This window comes from Crocodylus siamensis, chromosome 12, assembly GCF_052110815.1.
Source record: "Crocodylus siamensis isolate JL-2025a chromosome 12, ASM5211081v1, whole genome shotgun sequence".
Lineage (NCBI taxonomy): Eukaryota > Metazoa > Chordata > Crocodylia > Crocodylidae > Crocodylus > Crocodylus siamensis.
The window spans coordinates 10,655,070-10,678,670 of record NC_143406.1 but is presented as its reverse complement, the minus strand read 5'-3'; the positions used below and the strand labels follow the sequence as shown (position 1 = coordinate 10,678,670).

General features: G+C 50.7%; 1 protein-coding gene across 2 annotated transcripts in view; it reads left to right on the top strand.

Moving 5' to 3' along the window:
* Positions 1-23,601, top strand: part of CASZ1 (castor zinc finger 1) — a 231,389-nt gene that overhangs the window by 29,989 nt on the left and 177,799 nt on the right. For both annotated transcript variants that reach the window (XM_090024012.1, XM_090024011.1), the window contains exon 2: positions 6,860-7,000. The gene's annotated coding sequence lies outside the window, so the exon portion shown is untranslated. The remainder of the gene's footprint in view (positions 1-6,859; positions 7,001-23,601) is intronic.

Sequence of the window (23,601 nt, the reverse complement as noted above, 5' to 3'; positions counted from 1 at the left end):
CTGAGGCTGAGATCTCACCATGGGCTGGGCAGGACCCTCCCTGACTTCAGGGGACAGTCCCAAGGGCAGTAGTCCATTGCTGGCTCCTCTGGCTGAACGTCTGCTGGGCACAAAACCCCAGTGACTTTTGCCACGGTCAGCGAGTCTCTGCAGCTGGAAGCGGGGGACAATGGTCACTGCGTCTTTGAGAGCACCTCGGGTTGCTGCAGCAGAGGCCTGGAGCTCCTCTCTGCATTTGCTTTCCTCCTCTTTGGTCGCTCCTTTTCTGGTTCAGATGGCAGGCCAGTTACTCACTGTCTAGCATTTGTCCACGTGTCATGACAGTTCCTTGTATTTGTATGTGTCCGTGTATTCGTCCATGTGAATGTGTGAAATGACGTTTATCTGGTTATATGGCCCGATGTCATCACACATGGTGTATCTTTGTATGTGTACGTGTGCCCATGTTCATACAGGGCTGGATCTCTTTCAGCCTGTGCATGTGTCTGCAGTGCTTGTGTGTGTGCGTTTCAAAAAAAAATCAGTTTTGTGCACTAAGCACTTTTATGGCTGATATGGGGCCCTGTAATACAGAGGTGTGTGCGTGTGTGATGCAGCGTGCTCTCACCTGGGCATGCTTGTGTGCCTCTTGTGAATGGAATGGTACGTCCAGTCTGCAAGGTGTTGAGCATTTGTGGTGGCGAGCTGCACACCTGGGCGCTAGTGTCCATGTGCGTTCTCTCGGGGTACTCCACGCACACCTGTGCATATATGTGCATGTGCACGCCTTGGCTTGGTGTTTCACTTCCCAGCAGATCTCTGTGGATTTCACAAGCCATCCATAAAGCTTTGGTTTCACCTGGGTAAATGCAAAAAGGTGGTGGTTTCCATGGCTCCCCAGCTTCACTATGGTGACACGCCCTTTTTGTGTAAGCTGGTTCCCTGGAGTCGATTGTTTTTTTGGCAAACAGCTTTGTAAACTCCTCCAACAATTAAACTGAAAAGGGAAAAAAAAAAAAAAGGAACCCGCAGTGCAGAGTAAGACAACAAACAGGTCGGAGCAACTCACCCAGCCAGCCCGATCCCCACCGCCTCCTGCAGCCCACCCCAGATCCCTGATGCCAGGCAGACCAAAAGTCCCTTGTCCTTGTTCTCTCTAGACTCGGTCCTGGGAAGGGCTTGGGCTGATCCAACCTGCCAAAGGGTAATGCACTAACAAACACAAAGGAAAAGGTCACGTTATTCTTTTTTTTTTTTTTTTTTTAGCGCTCCAACGTCTCTGAGGGAGGGGAGCCGGCACAGATGCCAGCTCTGATTAATTTAAATATTTACCAATCCCATATTTTGTTTTGTTTTTTAATTGTATATGTGTTTGCTCTGTTTGTGTCCCATAAAATACCTGGTGTTTTGGGCGTACCCCGTTTGCAGGGCGCGTGAGATCACACTGAAAAAATGCAGTGAAAAACATTTTCATGCCACGACATATCAAATAGGATTTTGTATTAAGATGAGGCTTTTTCTTCTCTTTTTTTTTTAATCTCTGAAGTTTGGGTAAAAGGGCTTTCTTTTCTTAACTTTGATGTTTTATTTTCAGTTTTAAAAAAATAAATAGTTCTTTCAGTACACTTACGAGCAGCTTTTGCCCCATTGCCCTTTGCCAAAGGAACGTCAAGAATACCCAGGCAAAGCCATCAGAGGGGCAAAATCCATGGGGGCAAAATCCATGGGAGTTTGAGATCAGGCTGGGACAGTATAGTCCAGTGGGCAGGGCATTAAACTGGGATTCAGGAAGATTGGGTTCATAGCCTGGGGCTGCCAGTGACCAGCAGTGTGGCCTTGGGCAAATCCCTTCATCTCTCTGTGCCTCTCTTCATCCTCCTGCCCTTTGTCTATCTATTGGATTGCAAACTTTCTAGAGCAAGGTCTGTCCTTCACTATGTGCATGTACAGGACCTAGGTCTCAGGGACCTCATGCTGGCAGAGGCCTTTAGGCACTAGCATAAAACTGATAACATCTGGTGCCAAAGCTCATAGTGCCATTCGGGGAGGGTGCCTGATTGTTCAGGATTTATAATGCCAACCCAGTGCAGGAGCTAGAGTTTGCTTGCCACAGCAGCAAGCCATGGTGTGCGCGCCTGGATAGGCAGAGGTCCCCATGGCACGCTTTCCTCCTGGTCACAGCATTTGCTCTATGCCTTGACCTAAAGCTTAGATCTCCAGGGCCTGGGTTTTGGATCTTTTGGTGATGGAAGAAATACTGTCTGTTCCCCGCCCCCCCCCCAACTCCTGTTTTAATTATTTTCCAACCCCATTACCTTAGACCCTGGGTGAGTGCAGAGCAACTCTGTTGACATGGGGAAGCTGGCAAAGCAAGGACCTGTATACAGCCTCCTCCCTCCCACTTAGTTGGTTTGCAAGCCAAAAAGTATTTGGTTTGGAGAGCAAGAGCCTTGGCACAGGGACTTTTCTTTTTAATGCGTCTAAGCAGCAGCCTCCAGCGCTGGCAGCTTCACATTTCGTGAGCTTGTCCTGCCCATTGCCCCAGTTTGAGTAGCAGGTTCAGAAGCATGAACTGGGGAAAAGACTTTACGTGGTGGCAGTCGAGGAAAGAAAGGCAAGGGAGTTGGTAATGCTTTTGTTATGGCTGGGACTCCGCTGGTCGCCAGCTCTGGAGTTCGACAGGCACAGTCGCCCTGCCAAATTCCCCCGGGCTGTGAGCTGGCGTGGGGAAGGGCAGTAAGGGGGCACACATCAACAGAATGGGAAGCCTCCACACCTGCCGCACAAGAACTTTGCCGGAGAGGGTTTGGGGTGGGTATGCAGGAGGAGAGCAGTTGTCCAGGCCTGGGCCATTGGCCAAACTCTGAAATTGGACCTGATACTTTTGAGGAATGCAGGAATGGTGGAAGTGAGATTGTGTGTGGGGCCCTTGCTTCTATGTCATAGGCAAATGCCAAAGCGTAGGATGGCAGGGAACATATCAAGAATTACCCAACAGCGTCAGCTCTGCCATTGTGCTCTTGGATCACTTATTACTTTCCTATTTCTTTTTGTTGCTGTAATTGTTACAAAATCTCCTGGCTTTGGGAGGGGTCCAGGGCTCCAGGGCCCCATTGCATCTGCCCTGATTCAGAAAGTGGGTCATGCTGCTTCGTTTGAGGAGATACTCATCTTGCTTAGTGTGATATTTATTAGGAGATAGGGAAGGGAATGCAGCCGTGCTGTTGCATAGAAAATAGCTCTGGGGGGGGTAGTGCAGGACTTGTGAAGGCAGAACATGACGTTCAGCACTGGCTCCCCTGCACTTTTTGCAGCCCCCCCAATGCTTCTCTGAGGTCTCCCTTTCAAGGACAGTAATCCTGGCTCTGCTTCAGAGATGCATTCCTTTTTTAAAGTATGTTTTAGCTGTGATGTGAAAGGGATCACGGTCATGTGGGCCTCAGGTGACAGCTCTTCCTGCCATCTTGCGTGTATCTGGCAGCTGGGTGCTAATGCTGAGAGGGCCTCCAGTACCCAGGAAATTTTAAGGCTTTTGAACCTGAGCCTTCCCCACACCTGCACCAAGGGGCAGTGTTCCTCTTTTCTTGATCCTCGTACCTTCCCTTGAAGGCAGATAGCTATTCCCTCCCATAACCAGGGAACACAGCAAAGGCCTTGGTGTAGAAAAGAGTTGCCTGGCCTCTCTTGAGGGTTCCCGGGGGGTCTCATTTGCAGGACTGTCTGTGCCCCCTCTTCTCCACTCACTCCCAGTAGATATTCCCAGCACTTCTCTTTGTCACAGCCACCAGAGCTGCCTCATGGAGGGTCCAAATGGGTAACCCCCACCCACTGCTGGTCTGCAACAAGCCAAAGGACTTGCTGTTGTTCCAGGAGAGGTGGTGATTCCTTGTGTATCCTCCCAAATACTGCCCCCCCCCTTATACACACATACCTTTGCCCTCTTTTTGCTCATTCTCTGAGTTCTGGCTGGGCTTAGTCACTGCCTTTTCCCACCCTGAGAGAGCCCAGTAATAACAAGAAATCCTAGAGGTACTTTATTCCCCTCCCTCTCTTTCTAAGAAGCTAATCAACGTGGCATCTAGGCAGCAAGGATCCCACAGCATGCTGGTGAAGAGAGCTTACTGCATCCATACAGAAGTGCAGGCACGCTGAGGCGGGACTAGGAGGCTTTTTAATAACACTCCTGGACAATGGCTTGGAACAGAAAGTAAAGAAGGGATAAATTATCCCACTGAAACTGGAGGGCGGTAGGATATAATTACCTGAACTGGAATCAGGCCAGGATACCCGAGTTCATACCTGGTCCACTGTCAGCAGCAGCCTGGGCTCTGCAATGAGCAGGACAAGGTGGGTGCCTCTGGGAGACATGACCACTCCCTTCAGGCGGTGGCAGGAGGAGCAGTCCCCACGGGGTGTTCGACAAAATGGCTTTGACGTCACACTTTGTTGTTTTCCAAGATCCTTTCGCGCATGTGCAGAGATGCCTAGGAAGCTCGGTGGGACGCTGCAGCCTGTTAGGGAACAGCCTTTGTCGTGGTCCTTGTCTGAATACTCCTGTGTGTTTCCATTTAAAAACAAAAAAACCCTAAAAAACCCATTAAAAAAAAGAACAAAGGAAATTGACTTCCCAAAAATTACACTAAACTAACACTTGGGGCCTGGCGCCAATCCATGGTCTCCAGGAAACTCTCAGTTAACCACCAATCTCCCAGGGCTGCAGGGAGGGGACAGTCCAGCAGTACAGTCCTACAGCAGGGCCAACGCAAAGGGTTTGGAGGTACCTGGACAGGGTCCCTCCTGGCTGGACAAGTTACCTTTGGCACAGAGCAAAGGGCTTTTTCATGCCATCGTGGCTAGCTCCAGGCATGCTGAGATGGGGCATTCCTGCCAGGTTGGGTCTGGTGCTTTGTGTGTGGTGGAGAGAGTGAACACCTACCTCCTTGTGCTTACAGCTAATAAATAATCTCAGGGCTCGGGCAAGGGACGCTGTATCAGCGAGTGCTTTGCCTTCCAGGCTGCACATGCTGGAGGTAGGAGACCCATGATAAAGTGGGCCAGGCCTGTATATGTGCAGCCTTCAGTTTAGTTGGGTTTTTCCCCCCACTTTTGGAGACCCAAGTTCAAATCCTACCTCTGCTCAGAGAGGCTGATGAGGTCTGGGCTCTTCCAGGTTCCCACTTGCACACGCCCCAGCGCCATGTAGCTCAAGGTGACTGGCAGCTTCCAATCTGGTTTAGCGCTAGTTTGAAGAGAGAGGGGTGCAGCGATGGGAAAGCCAGCGCTGGCATGGGGTGCATGGGCAGAAGCTCCCTGCAGTCGAGCGGGCTGCTGGTCTGTGGTGAGCGCAGCTCGATGCCGGAAGCCCTGAAACACCTGCCAGCACTGTGCTCAGCTCTGTCTGGTGCTATCAGCACCGTTCTTTTGTGAGGACTAATTTCGCTCATCGGCTTTCATAAAAGAAAACAAACAGGCTCCTGTACCTATTGCAGCAAGCAGCCAGGCCTGACATAAAGGGAGCAGGCGCAGGTCTGGCCCCCTTTCTGAAATCCCAGCCTCGGGAGGATGCGAGCCAGATGCAACCCCTTGCTTTAACGGGGTGTTTGCGGGTGACTTCTTATGGTGGTGGGTTTTTGCTGAGCAAGGGAACAATGTCACTGATTTCAGGGGGTGGCAGAAGCTGGTATGTGTTCAGGCTGAAAATATTTACAGGTTTTGAAGTTGAAACGCAAACAGGAAAAGCCCTTTAAAAAGTGAGTGTAGTGGATATTCAAAACAGGGATTGCCATGGAAACGCCACAATATTTGCTTAAATTGACACAAAGGTTGCTGCTTGCAGGGTTTTAACTTCTTTGGCTCCATTTTTTTTGGCCCAGCACCCATCACAAATAGATCTCAGCAGCCCCCTTTTGTTTTGCTTCTATTTTTTATCTGATGGAAATAGTAATAATAAAAAAGCCCATCCCATTTAGAAATCCTACCTCTCAGATCAGCCTGAAGCTTCTGAGCTTCTGTCAAATATTCCAGCCTGGGCTTTTCTTTTTGGCGCATAAGGTAAAAAAGTTTTGGTTTTTTTTTTCTTTTTTAGTGCCCTCTAAAGGAGGAAATAGAAGGCAATTGTCTTAGGTGGCACTAGCTACAGACAGTAGGGGAGGGCGATAAATGTAGCAATGGTGGAGGAAGATATCCAAGGGGAACAGGAGAGGAAGAAGATATCTTTATACTGGACTGAAATTTGAGGGATCTGTCACAGATTTGCCATGTGATGATCTTGGGAAAGCTACTTTTAGTTTCTGAGCCTCAGTTTTCTTTTTCTGAGAATAATGTTACTTTCTTTTGTCTGTTTAGACTGGAATGGGGGGGGACTGTGGGTGTCTCTCTTACTATGTGAATGTACAACCCCCCAGCACAACGAAATCCTGATCTCACGCACTTCTGTAAATGCAAATAATACAGCCAATAATAAATGACCCATAACACTAGGAAATGGAGCCACCGAGAAATGTGGACAGCAAAGGCAAGTTGTAGTGGGAGCACTTCTCAATAAATGGCTTGGTAGTGTTGTCCGGGCCTTGGCCCTTGGATGGCACTCGCTTCTTTCTTGGAGCGGGATGGTCGTGTGCTCCAGGGAGGTCTGCGGTTTAGCGCCCAACTGAGGACTGTGTAAAGGGCCTCTGGAGTGGTTGTCTCATGAGATGGTTGGATGACCGAGAGGAGGGTTTAGTTGCTCCCTCAGCTGGGTCCTGGTGGTTACGGGACTGCTGAGCTCTGCGGGTGGCTGTGGCATTCCAGGCTAGCATCAGTAATGGCATGTGATTCACCATGGCTCTTGCGTGGCTCAGTAAATAATATCCCATTCGTTTCCTTTCATCCTTCTCTTCAGGGCCAAGAGACTTTGCCAAGTGAAGGGGACCCATCAAATTCTTGCAGTGTCCATCAAGGACTTCTGGAAAACAGGTCCTGATTCCCCTCTTCGCTGTGCGCTGTGGAATGGACTTTGAGCCCAGTGACTTCCTGATGCAAGGTACTGGCTTTCCTTCTGTAATTGGTCCTTCTTCATTTGGGCAAGGGCCAGAGTCTGGTTTCTAGGTGATTTCGAGCTGCTGGAGACTTCCACTGAGTCCCTAGGGGATGCACTTCTGCCACACTGAGTTCATATTTAAGATGCGCTGTTGGAAGCCCCCATGTGGGTCACAGCTTCAGCATAGTGTTGGTTTGCCAAGGGTTGGTTTGCATACAGGACCTGTTGGATGGGTATGAATTTAATTTTGAATGCTTCTGGCTCAGCCATCAGTGTCACAGCCAGTAAGATGGGGAGACTTCGAGGCAGGGACTTCGGAAGAAGCAAATGGGGCTGGCCATGACTTCTGATACTGTAGTTTGTACACCTGGATTAAATCCATGGCTGCTGATTTTCACATGAGACACTCTGAAGTCTTCTTCCTCTGAAGTTCCTCATCTACAGTGTTGTGTTTTTCTAGGGAACATGTCAATTTGGGATGGAAACGGGTTCCTATGCCTGACCAATTGGGATATGAGGGAATCAGGCCTGTAAGAGCCTCTACAGCTTCTCAGTGTCTGTGTGTGAGGAGTTTGGGGCTCTGTAACACCAACACAAAGGTTGGGGAGCGGCATGTACTACGAGGGTGGGACTCTGCTGTTCTGAAACACATTCGAATGTCTTTCCTTCTGGCTTCCTTCCTGGCTGCTCTGCTAAGACGGGGTTGGTACAGTGTGACTAAAAGAATAACTGCAATCTAGACCTACAGTGGGGTAATAAACCTTTCTCGCATGGCAGACCTGGCTTGGGTGGGTTGGAAGGTCCTGCCACATAAGGTGTGCTGCTGGTAGGAGATGCTGAGGACATAGGTAGTGCCTGAGTACTGGTTATGTGGTACTGGTTATGCATGGGGTCCGTGTTACCACCCAGATGGCAGCAATAGTAAGGGAGAGTGGAAACACACAGCCAAACAAAGTTCATTCCTAGTAGGAGCTCAGTGAGTTCATGTATCATAATTCTGGAGACTTGGGGATTTGTTTCTTTTACTCACTGAGTGAGATATCACTGTGCCACAGTATCTGAGGCCACTGGGAGCCAAGATGCAGCAGACAGAGGTGTGCGTGTGCAGCATCGGGACTGGGAAATTCAGGTTGGGACAGCAAAAGAAGGTCCTGAGACCTAAGACTTTAGTAAGAACCCTTCTCCTGGGGGAGCAAAATGCCCACTGGGTGTTCAGATGTCCTGGTGACCAGCGCCTTGGGTAGACTTGTCTGTTTAAGGGTGCTACAGGCCAGGATGATGGGCTGTGGTGCACTGAGCTTGGTCGGTACCTCCTGACACCATTCCACGGCTACGGTGCCTCCAGTCTGGCATGTTTGGTTCTGAGACGTTCATTTTGCACTGCATAGCCAACGGGCTTTACCCCTGGGGAGAAGGTCTCAGCAGATGGAGTCCTCTGGCACCTGCGTGTCTTACTTGAACCATGGAGGGCCTTCTCCTCCTTGGGCTTCAGAGGCTGCAGATCTTGCTAGGCCAGACTCCTGCCTGTGGGTGAGGAGCTGTACAACTGAAGGAGAAGAGGGAGGGCATGGGACATTGGGACATAAAGGGAGCCCTGTGGGCTTATCAAATCAGATGCAAATTCTGGGATTTGGTTGTGGCTGCTGGACCTTCAGGAGCTATTTTGTAAGGGCCTGATCCAAAGCTGGAGTCTCTCTCCCTTGACTCCATTGCTTTTGCACTAGTGTCCAAGGGTGCTCACCCTACCTCAGGGCAGTTGTTTCCAGTTTCTGGCAGGAGGGTCCCAGTGTGCTGGAGAGGGGGCAGCAGCAGTGTGGGGTTTGGACCCCCAGTTTATACTGGAAAAGTAATGGAAACGCCAGTTCCGTCTGTCTGCCCCTGGCCCCAAATGAAATCTAAATTTGGGGTTTAATATAAGATGACTAGCTTCACTGTACCACCACTGAATGGCCTCCTCTCCCAGTAAGTCAAAATGGGAGCCCAGCTGGCCCCACCACAACCTATCTTGACAGTTCTGCAAAGGATCTGTCCCAATATCCTAAGAAGAGCTGGGGAATGTAAAACAGCCTTGCAGAATCATTGTGGAAATTTCCCAGCCTGGGTATGAAATCAGCTGGCCTTCCTTTGCCAGGAGGAGGCTGGGACACTGAAGCACAGTTGGCTTGCCCATAGAAATATATGTATGCATTACTTGCTCTTGGTGAGTAAAATTTTCCCAGGCTCTTACAAAATCTAGTCTAGATTCTAGCATGCTCTATTTTACCTAGCAAGGCTGGAACATACAGTATCTACCTGGTACACATCATAAACTTCCTGCCTAGGATATACTGTGTCTAGTATGATGTCCCCACCAACCAGTAACCTGCTACAGCATACATAAATCAAGCTATGATATGCATTCTTTACTGGTAACATGCTAAAACATACATAGTTAGGCTGTGCCATGCCTAGTAATGGTGGAGGTGGGAGTGGGAGATGTGCAGTCTCTGTTGAATTTCATGGGACATGAGCTTTTGAGAGGCATAGGATAGAAAAAAAAACACGGGTGGGAATGGGCTAGGTCTGTTGGACAGATGCAGTTGACATGGATGGCTGTATCAGAGCCGCTGGTTGCGGGGGTTGCAGTGCCAGCAGAGAGGCAACTGTTTTTCCAGCAGCAAGTTTTGACTTTGTCCAGTTCACCACTGAAATGGTCTAACAGTCCTAAAAGATCTTATTTATTAGGGATAAGAGAAGCTCCTTCTGCCTTTTGGGTTGGCATGAGATGCTGAACCTCTTGAAAGCTGTAGTGACTCCATCCTGGGGAGAGGCTGACCTGTGATGGGGAATGGAGAGGCTAGGGTTGGAGAGGCCTTACAGATCATCATTTCCATCCTGGTGCACCCTAGCATGGTTTGTTTGTGAGCCATCCCTCAGTGTGCTGGTAAGGACAAAGTGCCAGGCCTGCCTACCACATTGGGTCTGTGGCTAGTTTGGTTCCCCTGTGTTGTTTCAGGCAAGCCCTGGTGGAACCAGGCAGACAGAGTTCTTTGGGTAAATCTGATATCTTTTATTAGACCAACTAAAATAGTTGGAAAAAAGTCTTCTTTGCAAGCTTTTTGGTACAAACACCCTTTTTCAGGTAGAAGTAGTATTTGCCTGACGAAGGGTGTTTGTCCCCGAAAGCTGGCAAAGAAGAATTTTTCCAACTATTTTAGTTGGTCTACTAAAAGATATCCGATTTACCTAAAGAACCTTGTCCGCCTGCATCCTTAAACCAACACGGCTACAACCAACATCCCTGGTGGGACCAGAGCATTGGTTCCTAGCTGGGCTGTTCTGGATGACTTTGAGCTCCAGGCCTTTCAGACAAAGCAGGGCAGATGTTACCTTGGTTGGTGCTCTCACCTGTGTTGCTGTGGCCTGACCTGGCTGGAGCCAGCCCTGCCTAGACAGAGCCCTTCTGGTGTGGCTGAGCAAAGGAGAGGGAACATGTTAAAAGCCTGTCTGGGATAAGAGCAGGGTTGTCACATCCATCTGCTCAGGCCCTGACGAACAGCCATTCCATATTGTTAACATATTGCCTGCCATATGGGCTGGCTCAGCTCTCCAGGAACGCTTGGGAGACCTGACCTCTAGTGTGACAAGATGTGAGCATGAAGGACGGGGTTGACAACAGCCCTTGGGTCTCGGAGTGTGAAACCATGTTCCAGCCACTTCCGCTGCCTTTCGCCGTGCTCGCTCACACTGTCTCTCAGGGTTTTTTCCTCCCTCCCCTGTTTTCCGCATCCCTGGTCTGCACTAGATCAATGACCTTCACTCATAACCAGACCGGACAGTTCTAACTCCCTCCCCCGGGCCTTCGATCAGATGTTTGGTTGGCGGCTGTGGAAAGCTGAATGGGGGGGAAAGTCAAAGGAGAGGAAAAGAAATCATGTGTTCAGCAGGCTTCATAGCTACCCATGCCTCATCTGGTCTCTGGGCATGGCTGGGCCTGATCCTGAGAGGTGCTGAGCACCTGCCACTCCCACTGATAATGGGAAAGGGAGCTTGGGGTCGATTGATCACATCCTTACCAGGGGCCTGCACAGAGTCCAGATGCCAGAGTGAGGAGAGGGAGCATCTATAGTTCCCCCTCCCCCTGAGTGGCACAGAGCAATTGTGAAATGAATCTTTAGAGAAGCCCATGCCAAATCCCTTCAACCTCTCCCGCTGTGCCAAAGAGCCTATTGGCATCACCTCCAACCAGCCACGCAGAGAGTGGGAGATCAGACTGATGACTCAGGGCAGCAAAGGGTGGTGGGGGGAAAGGTTTTACTCCATGGTAGGGCCAGAGCCTTGCAGGAAGTAATCTGGTGGCATAAGCAGGACTCTCTTAAAGAGTGGAGATGCTGCTCCTTGATCCCCGGTTGCAGAGAGCTGTTAGCTGTGAGCAGGATCACTGTAATCTAGCGGTGTGCCAGCACATGGTCACACGTACATGTGCACACCCTGTTGTGGAAGGGCAGGCAGACTCTAAAGAAGCCAGTGCTGGGCAAATTGTTGTCGTTTGCTTCGCAATTGTCCCATTGTGGTGCTGGCCTTCCCAGCAGCTTGGGCAGATGGAGGTGGCTCAGTGTTTGAGCAGACCATTCTGGCTTGGAGAAGTGTGGATTTCCACCCTGCCACTCCTATCATCTGGAACCATTTTCCTGGCTTTTCATCAGCCTGATTCTCCTTGAGCCACTAGGAGTTGGCAGGTCTTTCCCTCTGCTGGGACTTCTGTCTTCTTGATCCCATCCAGACTTCCTGGGGGTGGAATCTGGCACCATTTAGGTTAGCGGGAATTTTGCTGGTAGCTTCAAAGTCAGGATTTTATTCCCAGGTTTCAAAGAGAAGTTTTCTCCCTCCGCCAGACCTACCCGTTTTCAGTGCCACCTCCTGACTGCAGGGTTTGCTTGTGTTTTAGAGTCAGCCCAAGGGGGGATTGCCCCTTCCTTCCCTCTCTGTCCAGCACCTGGCACAGCGGGGCCTCAGACCTTGACTGGAACCTCTGGACCCTGCTATCATACAGATCCTAAAGAACAGCTTCAGCAGCTAGTCTCTTCCCTGTCCTCCCCTTTCTCCACAAACGTTCCCAACCTGGAGATAAGTGAGTTAATTTTGTCTCTTAAAGGTCCTGTTTTTACTACATTTCCTATGCTGAGACAGCTTACCCTTTCAGGTGGAACATCACTTTCTTTTACTTACTCCAAGGAAACTGGATTTTTGTCCAAAGTGACCTGCCCCAAGTTACCTGATTTCCAGACATGCCAAATGCTTGCAACATGACATGCCAATGCAGAAAAGAGGTCCCTTGTGAGAACAACCCACAGTGAAAAGGAAGAGCAGTGACTGCTAATCCTATGCCCTGCCTACTAGCTCATGGAAAGGCTTGCGCTGAAATCCTGCCCTCGGGGAGAGGAGGCGGGGGGGGATCGCTGGCAAAACTCCCTTCATCTTCAGTAGAGCTGGGATTCTACCCTGGTCCCCTTAAGAAAAACTTTATGTTCTCCTGGAAACTTTTTCCCCAGCCGTGGGTCCTTCCATCTTGACATACATGGGGCTTGTGATGAACATTAATCATGTGTGTTTGTGTAGAGAGGGGCCCACTGAAGAGTTGCAAAGTTCAAGACCGTGATGAGTCTTGGTTTATTTACTTAAGCTTTTGTTGGTGTAACAAGCTTGATTTTATGTTAATATAATGAGTCAGGACTAGAATTGGGAGGTGCCTTTTCCTGGTTCTTTCAACCACCAGGTAACGCTTTCGTCCTCATCTTAATAGAGCCAAGCCAAGGCGGTTCTGCTCTAATTAACTGCCACATGCATGGGTATGTTGCTGCATCCTTAGAGGAATAACTACAAATGAAGGTTGACACCAATCTCCAAAGGCCCCACAAGCTTCGGGAGCCCATTTAGCTGTTGTCCAGGATATTTGGGAGACTGCACAGGCCAGCCAGTGAATGCACTACACCCCAGAGTTATTCTTCAGGTCTTCTGATGTCATGACTGGATTGTCTAGGAAATAGTTCGTAGCCCTTGACCATTAGGAGATCACAAGAAAAAAAGCGATTGGAAGGCCTTTGGACCAATCGGCACTTAAGTATGTAAATGAGTTTCCAGAGCAAATGCTGTAAGAAAATGCAGTTTTGAGAAACACATTAATAAAACCAAAATTTGAAAAAATGAACACACCCATGGAAAGAGATACAATGCCTTCTTCAACACATTCCACATGGGGTTTGTTCCAGAGCTAATAATGCTCCATCCAGAAGTACATAGTCACCCAGAGGATAACACCAGAGGTGGGGCTTATCTCCTTCCTTTTGGTTAATTAACTATTTAAAGCAGTGGCACTTAACTTTTTGGCCCTATGGGCCAGATGAGTGCCGTGGGGCCTGTCTGCAGGTCGGATCAGGCCCCTTGCTGCCGCTGCCTGGCCCTGCATGTCCAGAATAAGCCCTGCATGGCCTAGGCCAATCCCTGTACTCATGCATTGGGCCCACATAGTCTTGGCCAGCCTTTGTGCACCTGGATTGGGCTCTGTGCCATCTCAGCCCAGCCTTACATGCCTCGATCGGCCCCACATCACCCTGTGTACCCAATCTAGTGAGCAGGGCCGTGCTGTCTGGCCCATGGGACTCCCCACAGGTCCAGAAATTTGTCAGCAGGGGAGTATCAATTAACACTGCCACTGTTCCCACACTGTCAAATTTTTGGACCTGTGGGGAGCCTCACGGGCCGGATGGTATGGCTCTGGGGGCTGGAACTGGCCCATGGGCTGGGCTTGAGCACCCCTGATTTAAAGTAACTTTAAAAATCCGGGCCAAGATATCTTATGGTGCCAAGCAGCACAATTGCACAAATGTGGCTTCCCCAGTTTACACCAAGCAAGGTGGAGATGTGACTTTTCCTGAGCTGCATATTGTGTGTCCAGTTGCTTTAAGGCCAAGAAAAACAGAGAGGAAAATAGGGAACATTCAGAAGGAAAGTGAAGTTGCAGCAAAATGGCAGCGCCAAGCACTGCGAAATGTAGAGTCAGGATCCTGATAACCATGCGATTGGCTTAAAAAGTTGTGAGATTTCAAAGCTCAGAAGGTTGCTGTCCTGGTTTTGCACTTTCAAGGTGCACAGAGGTCACTGTTTCCAAGCTCCTCCCCTCCACCGCGAGGGCTGGAAATGCACCATTCTCACAAAATGAAAGCTGAGATCCTTGCTTAAGCTGCTGCTTTCAGGAGCTGGGGCTTTAAGGAGAATAATGTATGTGGCAAAAGTTGGCAACACAGAAACTGTTCAGCCTGAGTATGAATGGTTTGGAGGACAGCCTGCCAGGGAAGGGGATAGCGTCCTTAACTCCCAGGGCTGGTTGGAGCAGGAGCTGAACTGAGCTGCCTCATAGTCCAGGGATGTTTCAGCCAAAGCTTATTTTCACTTTGGCTCATTGGATGGGAGTGCTGCAGAGCATCCACAGAAGACAGTTTTGTCCTGGCTGGGCATCATAAAGAGAGGGGCTTTTCAGACCATGATGTCTTGTCTTTTAATCGATAGCTGAACATCCTAGGGCCTTGCAGTTGACGCTGGAGCAGTGAGAAGCCATGTTTGTGCACAACTCGGGTATGCAGGTGAGGCAGGGGAGAGGGCTTCAGCCACCATCCTCATTTCCTCCCCCCACTGCCTTAAGGGGACAGGGCTCACACGCAGCCCTTGTGATGCCATGTGCATTTGTAAGGGAAGGGAGTCCTGCCAAGTGTTCCTTCCCCCACATACCTTTCCCTGATGAACCCCTGCTCTCCCAGGCAAAGAGTCTTTACAGGGGATCCTTGGGGACACCGTCCGTGCGGTTCCCGGGGGGCAGCCACTGAGCAAAGAGAGGTGCTGAGTGCTCTGACTCCACAGAGCTCCCTTCCATGCAATAGGCATATCCAGGGGTGGGCCCAGCCTAACACCCTAGGTTCAGATATGGAGAAGTTTCCGAGCCAGGCCGTGGAGGTGCCACCTTTCAATCCAGATTTTGGAAACCTGACGTGCTCTTTTTCTTGAAGAGCTGCCTCTCCCAGCCCCCAGGAAAGGGTGAGTGGGCAGGCTGGGTGACAGAGCTGAGCCTGAAAGCAGGTGGCTCTTGTCCATTTTCCCTCCTGGAAAGTTTGTGCAGAACCTTTGCGTGCAGGGTGGCTGAGACCCAGACCCGGGGCCCTCTGTGCTAATGCTAATTCCTAGCCCTTCAGTACTGCCTGCACTGCTAGTGCAGTGCAAGTCCTGTGGACATCCCCATACCCAAATCCAATCTCGGGTCCCTTGTTTTAGCCCTGCCACTGCAGCTGCCCTCCTCCAACCCACTCCTCATCACCTTTACCCCCACCCCCCATTCATTCCCCTATGCCGCTCTTTATGGGCTCACCAGAAAGAAAACTAGATTTTTCTTTCCCTTGTTTGCTTCACTCCATTACTCCCATCTGCTCCTCCATCCCCTCAGTCCCTTGCTTTTGCCATGGGTTTTCTGCTCTCTCTCTGTTCACTGGTCCGCCCATGCAAGCAGGGGCAGCGCAGGCAGGGGTCTGGTTTGGGACTGGAGGTAGGGGTGGGTGGGAACGTGCCTCTTCAAATTAATCAGTTTTTTCCTCCAGAAATGCTAATAGAGAAAAGCAATTAAAGTGGCCTGCTTTTATTAAGTAATCTGTGTTAAGAGCTGGTAATGAAGTTTAGTGCCGTTGTGACTCGATATTTCAGCTTCACCGGTTTGAGTCAAAACAACCCAAACTGGGGAGTGAGCTGGAGGGAGAACTGGTCTCCAGCAGCAGTCGTGCTGGGGCTCCCTTCCCTGGATGAGCTGGTGTGGAGTTTCCGATGTGTAGCATAACAGAAGCCCCTGTCTAGTGGCTTCTTGCCGGGAGAGCGGCCTGTGTGGGGAAGGAGGTGTTAAAGCCAGCAAATGGGACAGCAAGACTTTCCCTGGGCTAAGGTAACTGCTGGAGAGATGGGGAAACCGAAGCCTGTTGTGGCATAGTGACTTGTTCATGCTCAGCTAAGGGCAGCCCTAGGGCTCCCCTCGCTGTGCTGGTACAAGCATGTAGGTGGAGCTTTCAGGAAGAAACTGTAGGCAGAGGAGTTGTGGGGCTGAGGATCAGGCCACAACAGCAACTGGGCAGGGAGCAGGATCCTTGCCTGGGGGAAGTCATGCCTGCCATTCACGGGCTTCACCTCGGAGAGCCGCACCTTCACCTGCACGCTTGCCTGCCCTGCTACCAGAGAGGAGCTGGAAGCACATCTTGATTTTTTTTTTTTTTCTTTTCCCCTCCCTGTGAAAAAGCAAGGGAGAAAAAGGGAGCATGTCACTTTAAGCAGCCCCACACCAAGCCTCCGCCATCCTGTTTTATCTGAAGTCCAAACGCATGTTGTTCCAGGGCCGATCCGCTTTAGCTAATTAATAATCTGACAGGAGCCACCCAAGGGATTAGCTGCTGAGATGAGCTAGACCAAACCCCAGCAAATGAGCCCCGTACTCCCCGGGGACACAGAGGTGACTTTGGGGGGCAGGGGCTGCACCACCGGCAGCAGGGTGATGAGGTCCTGCAGGGGATTTATGGCAGTGGGGCGGGTGACAAGGAGGCATGGGGCTACAATTTACGAGAGGTAAACTAATAAATCAGCTTGGTGGGGAGGGGGAGCACCAAATTAAAAGATAACCTCTTAAAGGAGCAGCCTTAATTTGTGAGGCTCCTGGTGGCGGGGGTTGCACGCTTTGCTGGAGAAGGTCCCAGTACAGCTTCCTCTTTCCTGGATCCAGCTAGTTGGGAGTGGTGGCAGGACAGAGTGCCTCCACCTCTGTCCCAGCTTTTCGGGGAGAGGACAAGCAATTGGCTTTTGTGAGCTGTAAACACTGGCACGGGGGCCTCTGGGACAGCAGCTTTGTGGGGAGCACCAGGTCTATCTCTGGGGTGCAGATGGTGACAGGAGGCAGAGAGTGCAGGAAGACACTGCTGTCCGGGGGGCTGTGGATGGTAGGATGGCTCAGGATTTTTCAGGAAACCTGTACCCTAGGAGTGGCCTAGAGCAGTGGTTCTCAACCTTTTTTGTACCAGGACCCATTTGTAAACATTGCTGGCCCCCAGCCCCCCAGTGTGGGGCAGGGGGGCTCCGAGCAGCCCCTTGAAGTCTGGGACTCTGCCAGCCTACAAGGGAAAAGTCACAGTTTTCCACATGTTTCTCCTTTAAGGAGAATCCATTTTTAAAAGTCTGTTCACTACTATTTTATATATTCTCACAACCCACTTCTAGGTCGCGACCCATGGATTGAGAAACACTGGCCTAGAGGCTGTTTGCCAGCTGGGCCATTGGTGACCTGCCAGCTGCTGCTTCTGCCCTCTCTGCTACTGTTCCTGCCACAGCCCTGCTGCACGGGGATCCCCTGTGCATGCTCCAGCAGGAAAGGTGCACAGCCAGGAAGGGGCAGCTCTCCTGCTCCCCCCCTGAGCACTTATGGGGCTCCCAAGTCAGTGAGTGATATGATGTTTGGCACATTAGAAGAGCTTGGTGTGGGGAGTCCTTCTGCCATCCCGACTTGCTAGATCTCTAGATGCTAAAGATCTAGGGAGATGTCAAGGATGCCCGCAGTAGTGGGTTTCTGTATCCATTGCTTTGGCTTGATTCCTGTCCTGGAGAGCTTAAAACTTAATCTTTAACATGGGGCCTGTAACAGTGGAGGCTGGCAAAGAGGGCAAGGGCTGTCAAGGTGTGACATGTGGCTGCTATGTACCTGTCGGCATGCTGATCATTCACATCTGAGTACACAGCCTTTCTGCCCTGGTGATGTCTCCTGCCTTGCCCTGATCACCAAACAAGGCTCCTGAGTTCTCACCCTGGCCTTGGCTTGGATCCCAATTCTTTCTGTAGCCTTGGGCAAGTCACTTATGGCTTGGCATTCAGCAGGGAGTGGTGGCCCCTGCTCCTGCCTCAAGCTGTGGGGAGTCATGGATGCCCAGTCCCTCAGTGGAGTGGGCACCCAAGCATTTTGCTCCTCCACGCACGTGATGAGGATAATGGTGTGGAGCTACCTTGGGGATTAGTGCAGTAATGTCAGTAAAGCGCTCTGAAGATAGAAAGTGCTAAGTGTTGCATCTCCCCTAAGCTTGCCCTTCCCAACAGCTCCAAGTCCTTCAGGTGCCAACTGGGCTCGGAGCCCCTTTTAGAGTTGCTCCTTGGATTCGTGCAGGTTGGGAATTGGCCAATGGTACAGAAGATTTTTTTTTGGCCCTGCCTTTTGTTGCAGCCAGCATAGTAGGTGACATGGGGGCTTTCTTCAGCATATCCACTGACCTGTCATGACCCTGCAGGTGGGAAGGGACTGGCTTCCCTAGCATTCATGTGTGTCTGACCCCAGCGAGGTGCTGAGCGTGCTCTGCTCCCTGGGATTCAGCAGGTACTGACCAGGCTGCAGCCACCAGGAGCTGCTGGGCCTCCCTGTTGTCTGCTCTCCCTCCACTCACTCAGCCTATCCATCCTCGCTGTGCAGCGCCTTGTGGTGGGAGCGTGTGGGGAGGCTCTTCCGGAGGCTGAACTGGCAGTCACGCCGTCGCAGCCTCTTCCACACACAGCCGCGGTTTGGCCTCCCTCCTGCATCGCTGCCAATTGCCCACGCTGCCTCCTGACCAACATCATTAGCGCGGGTATTTATATTTCATTAACAACATTAAGCCAAAATGGTATTAAAAGCAACACCAATGATAAATAGCTTATTAATAAACAGGGAGCCGGCTGCACCGCGCGCAAATTCAATCCTGTTCTGAACGCCTCGCTTATGACTCAAGCCAGCTGTTTAACCTCTTCCAGCCTGGAAGAGATTGAAAGCAGCCTTGCGGGGAGAACGGGAGCAGGTGGAAGCAAGCTTGGGTCCAGGAGAACACGGTGCAGTTTACCCCATGCTGAAGGCAGCTGATTGGGATGGGAGGAGGTAATCCATCTTCCGTGACTCTGTTCAACCTCTTTGAGTTTGCTTTGGGCTCTGTCCTCTATGCTTCGGTTCCGAGATCCTGTATCAGTTTTGGTGCCTCTAAAACAGCAGCAGTACAAAGAGCACAAGGGAAAAGCCCTAGAGATCTGAGACCAAGTGATCATCTCCGTTTGCTCTCACAGCCTCCCATCCCTCCCAGGGTTCAAATTACACTTTGACTCTTGGAGTGGGGGGGGTTTGCAAAAAAAGTTAAACTGGTTCATTGGAAAGAGCCATCCAATTGGAGCCCCCCTGGTTATGATTTTCAAATCTTACAAGGGGGGCTCTTATCTCTTATGGGGAGGGGGCTCAGCTCCCCTGAGCTTCCCCCATAATTCGCACCCTGGTTCCTCCATCTCTGGGTTGGACGTCATGCCATCCGTTCCTGCCTGCCATGGGAGCTTGCTACCATGCACCCAACCCCATTCTGTGCCAGCGGGTGCGGAAACAGTTGCTCCTGTGTTCACTTCTCCCCGAGTGTTTGTTCTGGGGATTAAGAATTTCTGAAAATGTGGCATTTCTGGTAAGGTTGTCAATCAGTTTGTGGTCATTTTTCTGTTTGTGTTTTTCCCTGATTCCTTATTCTGCTAAAGGACTCCACTCCCTTGTCCCCACCCCAAAGTACAAAGGCTCTTTTATTGCTCTTCCGACTCCTCCTCTCAGCAGTACGTTTATTGCCTTAGAAACTTGGATCCTGTCAGTTTGTCTCCCCCTAACCCTCAAAGCCACTTCTGAACTCCCCAGGGTTGGGTCTTTTCCCTTTAAACACACACAGACCCACCCACCAGCTGGGGATGCACTGGCACACTGTTTCAAGTACATGCTGCGTTTCATTCTTTCCCATTTTATCCCACGTGCCCCCCCTCCTCCACCGGGCACCCTCCCTGCCACACTTCTTTGCACGTTCTTTCACTCGCCCAGGCATATCAGGCAGTGTTACACTCTCGCTGCATGCCTACTCTTGAAGCAACTTGTTCTCTGTCAGTACATGCATTGCTCACCTGGAGACTTGCATGCTGCTCTCAGATGCAGGGCATGCTCTTGCACACAACACATATGCTTGAATCTGGATTTGCGTGCAGTGTGCTGGCAAGGCATATGAGCTCCCTACCCAGTGTGCACACAGAGTGTTCCAGCTGCAATGACTGTGGAACTAATGCCTTAACCTTGTCATCCCTCTCCTTTTCTGTCTCTTTTAATGACCTTTCCACTTGTTTCCTGCAAGGCTTTAGAAAGATAAGTAGATTCTGCCATGGACCAAGGACCCTTCCCCAGCTCAATCCTTCCCAAAATCAGGGCCTGGTTTGTAACCAACATAGTTTGGCATTGACTTGTAGGTTGCAGCTTAGAAAGGAAAGAGAGAGAAGGGTCTTGGTTCCTAGAGGTTGCATGATGGTCTTTTTTCTCTGCCCCTCCGCCTGTGTCTAGTATCAGCTTCTGCAAGAGTAAATGAGCCAGAAAGGCTGGCATACTGAGTTTGCATGGCAGTGTGAGTTGCCACATAGATCATGTGTCCACCGGTTAGCAGGGCCATGGGTTGTGCATGTATGTGGCTCTGTTAGTGCATGGGGTCAGGGATGGGGGGCATGTCTGTAGGGTCAGTAGGACCACAGATTGGGTTGGGGGAAGAGGGAGCTGTGTGTAGTGATAGAGACCAGTCTCTTATTGCAGATTCCAACACCCTGAAATTTGGACTGCAAAGGAGACAGGAGTTTAATGGGGAACAGGGTCATGGTAGGAGTCCTTTCGGGTTGAGAGAGTGAGACTTGCAATACCTGAGGCCCAGCAGGGCCGTAGAAGAGCAGGGGACCAGGAAACTGCAGGCCAGTTCCTTACAGTGTGTTCTGCTGGGGGCAGTGGTTGAACCTGGGACTGTCTTGGTATCATATGCGGTGGCAGCAGTATAGAAGTGGAGGATCTAGGGTCCAATCCCTTTTGTGTCTCAAGTGGCATTGCTGAGTTGGTGGCTTCCTTCCAGTCGCTAGCACCAATCCCCAGTTTCACACAGCTGACCTGAGAGGCCTTGGATGTGGTTAGCAGTGCCTGTTGTAGGTGTTCTGGCAACAGTGGATGGGAGCCCTGGGCAGGAGCAGCCCAGGGCAGGTTGAGGGTTAGGACTGAGGTGCCTTGGCACAGTTGCATACAGAAGAAGCTATCCAGAACATGCGTATACCATGCCTGGCTTATCCCAGCCAGATCTGTCCTTTATTCTTGCAAGCACTGCAAGTCACAGATATTTGAAAGCAGAGGTGGGGGAGGAGAGAGTAAAGGGCGAGAAAACAGGCATCAAGATAATCATGATTTCCCCAGAGCCGTGCAGGGAAATCGGTGGCTGGTATCCAGCAGCATCTCTTCCGTCTCGCTCTTGCCACAGCATCAAGGATAAACAAAGAAAAAGTGCAGCTTCCCCAAGCCAGTCCTGCAAGCCCTCCTCTAGTGAGGCCTCCTCCCTTCATGGAGTGCAGTGGCAGACATGCTTCCTCCTGGGTTAGGAGGGGAAACCAATTGCTTTCCCTTCTCTGCCACTGCATCAACTTGGTGGAAGGAGACACATAGTGAGGCTAGTCATTCTTCAATGGTATAGAGTTTGAGAGTGTCCGGTCCCCTGCATGCCTAGAAGAGGCACCTCGGTGTAGAAAGGACCCAGCAGGTTTGGGACTCTAATGACATAAGAGGGGTTCGTATCAATTCCAGTGGAGAGAAGGATTGAGACGAGCAGGAAGCCCTCTGAGTGGATGGTAGCTGAGTGGTGGAAACTTCTAAGGGAAAGCTTCGAAGGTAAAAACCTTGGAAGACTTCCTGGAAACAGCCCAGAGGGAGATTGGTCCCATCACAGAAAAGCCACTCTCCCCACCTCAGCCTAAACGGAGGCCATCTGCAGAGAGCCACAAAGCATTACCTGTGCAGAGACCATGCCAAGTGTTCTCAGGGTGGCAGGTGGCAAGACATAGTCTTTCGCTTGGGTCCCATTGTCTCTCTGGGCTATTTCCCAACAAGCCTTGGAGGATCTAAGGCTGTATATTGACCCCCTTTCCTTCAAGACCTGATATAAACTTTTTGCCAGGCAGAGATGTGAGACCTCAAATCCTACCTTCAATCCGTTTCATCTTCACAGCTCATAGTGGAAGAAGATCTTCTCAGTGTCCGTTTACCCAAACCCGGGGGCGCGAGCTCTTAATAATCACTCACTTCCTCGTAACTCGGTGTCCTCTTCATCTGGAGAAGACTAGTACCTGCAGTGAGCAACTCTTGGGGAAAGCTTATGCTGCCTGCCTCATGCCTGCTGAGCCTTATGATTTATGTGGGGTGTGAGGACCACCTCTCAGTCAGACTTAACTGTCTTGAGTAGTTGTGGCAGTGTCTCACTTTGCACCCTGGCAGTGGAAAGAAAAAGAGCTCCTTTACTCCCATCACACCCTACACCCACATTGCTCTGGGGGCAGGGGAGGGCAGATTCTCCTGAGAGTTGTCGAGAGGTTTCTTTGTGCACACACAACCCTAGAAGTGTTGCAGCCAAAGTCCCCTCCCAACTTTTGTATGCCCCAGAAGCTGCCAGCTTCACTGTGCTGAGACCATCATGACTCTAATGGAGCATCTTTCCTTGAAAGGACTTTTAATCAAACTTGACTGAGGAGTGCTGAAAAACATGAGGAAGTAATTAGAAATGTGGATTTACAGCTGCCTTGACCACCTCCCTCTCCCCGTGTCTGCACAAAATGCCTGTGTTTACCCACGCTCATCCAGAAGCCTGTCTCCCATCACAGGACTCATTATGTCTGTCTCCACCATGGTCTTCCCTGTTCAAGGGCCCTGGCCCTTGCTGCTACTGTAGGGAGTGGGGAAGAGGCCAGTGTAGATTTCAAACAGTGAATTTTTTTTTTTTTTGGACAGTTTCTGTCTAAACCACCCCAGAGACCACCTCTCTGTCCCAAGAAGTTTGCTCTTGAAGGGACAACCGTGCCAAGTTCAAGTGAATTCCCTACTGGACTTGCCCTGTGGGGAGAGCTGGGCTGGGATAGGCAGTGCCAGGAGGATGGATCCTATCGGGAAAGTAAACCACCAGTTGTTGGGTTGGATGCCATTATCTCTGGGTGATGTCCTCTGGCCATTCAGGAAGTCATATAAATGGTCCCTTGTAGCCTTCAAACCTGTTTTTCTTGGGGAGAACCTGAGCCAGGTGACTGGACCAGACCTCATAGCCAGGTCCCAAGGAGGAGTTAAATGCAGTCAGCAGCACTAGGTGCTTATCTCTGTGACTTGTGCATGTGCATCCTCCCAGCCTGCTGTGCGTGTGTCTGTACCTGAACATGCCAGGTTTTTCAAACATCTGTGGAAGTTGTGGAGGATAAGAGATGAGACTCCAAATGTCATCAGAAGCCCCTTCCCTCTTCCAGAGAATTGGAAAGCCTCCAAGCAGAAGGTGTGAGCTCGGTGTGGGAGGGGTTGGGTGGCAGAGGAGATAGGACACCCAAGGGCCCTCCCTTCCCCCTTGCACCTCTCTTTCAGCTTTTAAAACAATAGAACAAATGGCTGGCGAGTGACCCAGGGGCTTTGGAAAGTGGCTGCTGCTCAGACAGCTGCCAGCCGGGTCAGGATTAGAGAGAGCTCTGGATTTGCGGGT